This window comes from Bufo gargarizans, chromosome 6 (assembly GCF_014858855.1).
Source record: "Bufo gargarizans isolate SCDJY-AF-19 chromosome 6, ASM1485885v1, whole genome shotgun sequence".
NCBI lineage: Eukaryota > Metazoa > Chordata > Amphibia > Anura > Bufonidae > Bufo > Bufo gargarizans.
In genome coordinates, this window is record NC_058085.1 from 18,620,448 (window position 1) to 18,627,965 (window position 7,518).

A 7,518-nucleotide genomic window follows, 5' to 3' on the forward strand; every position below is an offset into this window, starting at 1 on the left:
GGTCCACAATGAAATCCATCCCCAGGTGTGACCATGGACGCTCCCCGGTGGCTATGGGTTGCAAAAGGCCCAACGGAAGGTGCCGAGGGGACTTACTCTGGGCACAAACGGAGCATGCCGCTACATATGCGGCGATGTCGGAACGTAGAGAAGGCCACCAGAACAGACGTGAAACAGCCCAGGACAGCTGATTCTTTCCAGGATGCCCCGCGGCCTTGGAGTTATGGTAGGTTCGCAACAACCGAGTGCGCAACTCCTCAGGCACAAAACATCTGCCGTTGGGTCTCCCAGAGGGAGCACCAGATTGAGCCGCCAAAATCTGCTCACCCAGGGGAGAGGTCAGGCTGGTGCGAATGGCGGCCAGGATCTGATTCGGAGGTATGACCGAAGTCGGAATCGACTCCTCCCCGGACAGCTAGTACTGCCGTGATAAGGCATCCGCTCTGATGTTCTTGGAAACGGGTAGGTAGGAGACCACGTAATTAAAACGTGACAAGAACAGAGCCCATCTGGCCTGACGTGGTGTCAATCTCTGGGCCTCAGAGAGGTAGGTCAGATCTTGTGGTCCGTCAGGATGAGAACCGGAACCACCGAGCCCTCGAGCAAGTGCCTCCATTCTTTAAGGGCCTGCACGATGGCCAATAACTCCCTGTCACCAATCTGATAGTTGCACTTCGCGGAAGACAGTTTCCGGGAGTAAAACCCACAAGGAAGCAGAGGGCCCTCTGGTGTTCTACGCTGAGACAGAAGGGCGCCTACTCCCGTCTCAGACGCGTCCACCTCGAGGACAAAAGGCAACCCAGGGTTGGGATGCGACAGAATCGGAGCCGACACAAAGGCGGACTTTAGAGCCTCAAAAGCTCGGATGGCCTCGAGCGGCCAGACCTGGGGATTACTGCCCTTCCTGGTCAGATCAGTGAGAGGCTTGGCTAGCATGGAAAAGTCCCTGATGAACTTCCGATAATAATTGGCGAAGCCCAAAAAGCGCTGCAGGGCACGAAGACCACTGGGCTGGGGCCACTGTAAGACAGCCGAAACCTTCTCAGGATCCATGGAGAACCCCTCAGCGGAAATGATGTAACCTAAGAAGGTTACCTGGGATCGGTGAAATTCGCATTTCTCAAGCTTACCGAACAGCTTGTTCTCTCGTAACCGTTGCAACACTCGTCTGACATCCAGAATGTGGGCCTCCATGGATTCAGAATATACCAAGATGTCATCCAAATAGACCACCACACATTGCTGCAACAGGTCACGGAAAACATCGTTGATGAATTCCTGGAAGACTGCGGGCGCATTGCACAACCCAAAGGGCATAACCAAGGATTCATAATGACCGGTCCTGGTGTTAAACGCGGTCTTCCACTCATCGCCCGCCTTGATCCTTACTAGGTTATATGCCGCCCTCAGGTCGAGTTTGGTAAAGACCGTGGCCCCTTTGAGGCGATCGAACAGCTCGGAAATCAAGGGTATCGGGTAAGCGTTCTTGATCGTGATGCGATTGAGACCCCTGTAATCGATGCAAGGCCTCAACTCACCGCCCTTCTTTTTCACAAAGAAAAATCCAGCCCCTGCCGGGGACGAGGATTTGCGAATGTGTCCGCGTGAAAGCGCCTCCCTCACGTACTCCTCCATGGCCTCATTCTCCGCTACCGACAGTGGATAGACTTTGCCACGAGGAGGAACGGCACCAGATTGTAACTCTATGGCACAATCGTATGGGCGGTGCGGAGGTAGGGCAACCGCACGCACCTTATCGAATACATCCCGGTACTCCTCGTATTCAGGAGGCAACAGAGAGTCCGAGGAAGTACACAGCAACTTGACAGGCCCATGGATGCAACTAGCCCCACACTGCGGTGACCACGAGAGGATCTCGGCCGATCTCCAATCGAAAGTCGGATTATGCTTCTGGAGCCAGGGGTACCCCAAGACCACCGAGTAGTGTGGAGACGAAATAACCGACTCTCTGTGAACGGCACCAATGGCCATCCCCACTGGAAGGGTCTCCTGAGTCACGTGTGGCGGCAGAAGGGGTCTGCCGTCTATCGCCTCAAGAGCCAGTGGGGAACCTCGAGGCTGCAGGGGAATGGAATTGGCGGCAGCGAACACACTATCAATGAACAAACCACCAGCACCAGAGTCCACCAACGCCTGGGTCGTCACCGAGCCCCCGACCCAGGAGAGGACAACAGTAATCAGTGGTTTGTCAACACGGGAAACCGGGGACGAGGAGACTCCACCCATAATCTGCCCCCGACAGGATCTCAGGTGCGAGCGTTTCCCGGACGGTTCGGGCATGCCAACCGAAAATGCCCACCGAGACCACAGTACATGCAACGGCCCTCGCGTCTCCGGAGTACCCTCTCCCCCTCGGACAGGCGAGCAAACCCCAGCTGCATGGGTTCACCTCCAGACAAGTCATCCCCAGGAGGCGTGGGAGGAGAGGGAGGCACGGGTGGGACAGCAAACGTAGGCGCCAATCTGTTAGAAGACCTCCGCAGGCTCTCCTTAAAGGAAGGTCTCTCCCTGAGTCTGGTGTCAATCAAAATCAGGAAAGAAATAAGAGACTCGAGCTCCACTGGTAGGTCCTTAGCTGCAACCTCATCCTTCAAGGCATCCGAGAGACCATGAGAGAAAGCAGCGACCAGAGCCTCATTATTCCAGCCCACCTCTGCTGCCAGGGTACGAAACTCAATGGCGTATTCAGCTACGGATCGTGAACCCTGTCTGATGGACATAAGGAGCTTCGCAGCAGAGGCAGCACGAGCCGGCACATCGAATACCTTCCGAAGAGAAGCAACAAAACCGGAAAACTCGGCAACCACCGGATTGTTGTTCTCCCATAAAGGGCTGGCCCAGGCCAAGGCCTTGTCCGAGAGCAGCGAGATCAAGAAGCCCACCTTTGATCTCTCAGTAGGAAAGGCATGTGGCAGCAACTCGAAATAAATGCCCACCTGGTTAAGGAAACCTCGGCACTGAGTTGGCTCTCCCCCAATGCGCTGTGGAAGGGGGGCAGAACCGGTCATACCCCGAAACACCGCAGACGCAGCAACAGGTGTCGGGGTAGACTCTGGCTCAACAACCGGAGCGGCAGTAGGAGCGGGCCCAGGAGCGACAACCGACCCATCGGCAACGGAAGCTAAATGAGCCGTGCGTTCAAGCAGGGTTTGCAACGCCACAGCGAACCGACCCAACAGGTGATCCTGCTGATCAAGTCTGGCAACCAGCGTAGGTAGCGAGGATGGCCCTGTACCGTCAGAATTCATGGCTTGGTCCTAATGTCATGGAACCATGAACCAGACGTACAACAAGAGATAAGTGGAAATAAGAAGGCTTTATTGAAAATCAAGCTGTAAGGCAAAAGTCCAAACGGATGGCTAAACCGAAGCAGGGTCTTGCGAAGCCAGAGGTCAGGAACCAGAAGGGTAGTCAGACGAAGCCTGGATCAGGAACCAGCAGGGTAGTCAGACGAAGCCTGGATCAGGAACCAGCAGGGTAGTCAGACGAAGCCAGGATCAGGAACCAGAAGCAGCAGCAGTCTTAGAGGCATGTGAACACAGGAGGACCAAGCAAGGAACTGAAGCCACAGACCTCCTATATATATGAGCTAGGCATCCAGCTCCTCCCAGTGGGAAGGAGAAGCCGCAGGGTGGGAGGCTACAAGAAACCCAGAAACCAAGATGGCCGCCAGCACATGTCAAACGAAGGAGAACAGCAAGAAGGTAAGACCATGACAGCCCATCAGCGAATACCTTAGGGTGTCTACTTTCCGAAATGGGGTGTCTCTACTGTCTGGGCATTGTAGAACCTCAGGAAACATGACAGGTGCTCAGAAAGTCAAAGTGCGCAAATTCAGATTTTTGCACCATAGTTTGTAAACGCTATAACTTTTACCCAAACCGATAAATATACACTTATTGCATTTTTTTTTATCAAAGACATGTGGAACAATACATTTAGAGAAAAATTTATATAGAAATGTAGTTTTATTTCAAAAATTTTACAACAGAAAGTGAAAAATTTCATTTTTTTTGCAAAAATTTCGGTCAATTTCGATTAATATCAAAAAAAGTTAAAATGTCAGCAGCAATGAAATACCACCAAATGAAAGCTCTATTAGTGAGAAGAAAAGGAGGTAAAATTCATTTGGGTGGTAAGTTGTATGACCGAGCAATAAACCGTGAAAGTTGTGTAGTACAGAATTGTAAAAAGTGGTCTGGTCATTAAGGGGGTTTAAGCTAGAGGGCTTTCCATAGGTCCCATCCTGAGATGGAGGGCTCTGAGTGTCCAGAGTCCACTCGTAGAGGGAGGGGTACTGTCACCGCCAGCTCTCTGAGAAGGTCTGGCTAACGTTCTTCTGTACCACTTGCATGATATTTTTTGTTTTGGATTCTTTTTTATCTCCTTTCCTTTTCCCAGCTGTCACCTATTCACACTAATTGCCTCCCTTTATATTCCCTCCCAAACTGCCTCACTTTGTGGTTTATACTACTTCCTGGATTGAAGTGATCACTGCTGGAGACTTCTGTTACTGCTTGTTCAGATAAGTCCTTTCTTGTATTGTGTTTCTTTGCTGGCTTGACTCTAGGTGACCCTGACTCCCTCCGTATTAAGTGCAGGGAGCCGGTGGTCATGTCCCCTCACTATTATAGGGTTTTCAGTTGTCACACAGTCTTGGTACGAGGGAATGCAATCGTCTACCTCTGAGACCCTTGTATGTGCTTAGCAGTCAGGGTGAGCTCTTAGGGTTTTACAGGGGTCACCTTTATTCTCCTTAGTTTGGGATCAAGCCAGTCGGATGTTTATCCATAACTTCCAGCTATCTGCAATATCATCTGTGACAGGCGCTTAGCAGACTGCAAGTAAGCCAAATTCTTGTGGTCAGTATATACCGTAATAGGATGAGTAGCCCCTCCAACCAATGACGCCATTCTTTAAGGGCCAAGTTAATGGCCAGCAACTCTCTATCTCCTACATCATAATTTCTTTCAGCAGCCGAGAGTTTCTTGGAGAAAAAAGCCCCTGGACGCCATTTGCTAGGGGATGGACCCTGCGACAGAACTGCTCCGACCCCCACTTCTGATGCATCAACCTCCACGATGAACAGTTGAGACACATCACGTTGCATCAGAATGGGAGCAGGCGCAAAACATTTCTTAATAGCAGAAAAGGCCTGTAATGACTCATCCGACCAGACAGAAAAGTTGGCGCCTTTTTTAGTCATATCTGTCAAAGGTTTTACATTGGTGAAATAATTCAAGATAAATTTTCTGTAGTAATTGGTAAAACCCAAAAACCGCATCAGAGCTTTCTGATTCTCAGGCTTGTCCCATTCCAGTACCGCCCGGACCTTTTTGGGGTCCATACGAAAACCAGAGTCAGAAAGCAGGTATCCCAAAAACGGTAGCTCCTGGACAGCAAATACATTTTTCGAATTTTGCATACAATTTATTCTCCCGAAGGATCGACAACACCTGGCTCACGTGATCCTGATGGGTCTCCAAATCGGGTGAGTAAATTAGTATATTATCAAGGTAAATAACAATGAACCTTCCCACTAAATGATGGAAAATATCATTGACAAATCGCTGAAAGACCGCTGCCGCATTAGTTATACCAAAGGGCATGACCAGATTCTCGAATGACCTTCGGGTGTATTGAAGGCCATTTTCCACTCATCTCCTTCCTTGATTCTGATCAGATTATAAGGAGCTCTGCTTAAATCCAACTTGGAGAACACCTTGGCTCCGAAAATTTGATCAAATAGATCAGAAATCAAAGAAAGGGGATACGGATCACGGACCGTAATGAGATTCAATTCCCGGAAATCTAAACACGATCTAAGTGATCCGTCTTTCTTTTTTACAAAAAAGAAGCCGGTGGTCACGGGGGACTTAGATGGCCTAATATGTCCCTTTGCCAAACTCTCTGCAATATACTTCCGCATAGCTTCTCTTTAGGGTTGGGAAAGGTTGTATAGTCGAGATTTTGGCAGTTTAGCGCCAGGGATGAGATTGAGCGGACAATCATATTCTCGATGGGGAGGCAGCTCCTGAGCTCCACCCTCCAAGAATACGTCTGCAAAATCAGAGAGAAACTGAGGTAGGACCGTAGTAGACACTCCTGAGATAAAAGCACAAAGACAGTTGTCCGAACAAAATTTTTTTTTGCCAGTCAATAGTAGGGTTATGCTTTATCAATTATTAACACTTTTTTGACATTGTTTTGAGATAGTAGTAAGTCCTTTTTAATTAATATATTTACTCTTCTCAAACTAGGACCCTTAAAATATACCTTTTATTATTTATCGTTAAAAAATATATGCCCCGTTTGGTGGCTGATATTTCACACAAGTGCAGGCCTAAAGCCGGCTACCTAATACTACACGTACAGCAACCACCACGATTGTGACGAATATACAGCGATACACAGAAAAATATAATATAGATAGATAGATAGAAGGGAAGGTCATACCATACTTAGGTGGAACGGCTAGTATCCTTCTATGCGGGGAGCCTTTCCCTAATGCAATCCTCCTCTAGCCTTTGCTCAGGGACCAACCCTGATGGTGGGGTTTCCCTGTCCTCGTGCCTTCCCTACTTTCTCTATATCACCCTAACAGTGAAACAGACAAATAACATATAGCAATGATACTGCCGCAATAAAGATAGATGTTGCTCAGAAGTCAGGTAGCAATGAAATACCCCATATCACAATAACCCGACGCATTTCGCCCACTCAGGGGCTCTAGATAAATTCAAATAATAGCACTAAATACAGTGTCTACTTGGATATATTCACCATAAGGTACATTCTATTACAAACTGGATTACCAAAAAGTTGGGACAAGGCCATTTTCACCACTGTGTGGCATCTCCCCTTCTTCTTACAACACTCAACAGACGTCTGGGGACCGAGGAGACCAGTTTCTCAAGTTTAGAAATAGGAATGCTCTCCCATTCTTTTCTTCTAATACATGCCTCTAACTGTTCAATCGTCTTGGGCCTTCTTTGTTGCACCTTCCTCTTTATGATGCGCCAAATGTTCTCTATAGGTGAAAGATCTGGACTGCAGACTGGCCATTTCAGTACCCGGATCCTTCTCCTACGCAGCCATGATGTTGTGATTGATGCAGAATGTGGTCTGGCATTATCTTGTTTAAAAATGCAGGGTCTTCCCTGAAAGAGATGACGTCTGGATGGGAGCATATGTTGTTCTAGTACCTCAATATATTTTTCTGCATTGATGGTGCCTTTCCAGACATGCAAGCTGCCCATGCCACACGCACTCATGCAACCCCATACCATCAGAGATGCAGGCTTCTGAACTGAGCGTTGATAACAACTTGGGTTGTCCTTGTCCTCTTTGGTCCGGATGACATGGCGTCCCAGATTTCCAAAAAGAACTTCGAATCGTGACTCGTCTGACCACAGAACAGTCTTCCATTTTGCCACACTCCATTTTAAATGATCCCTGGCCCAGTGAAAACGCCTGAGCTTGTGGATCTTGCTTAGA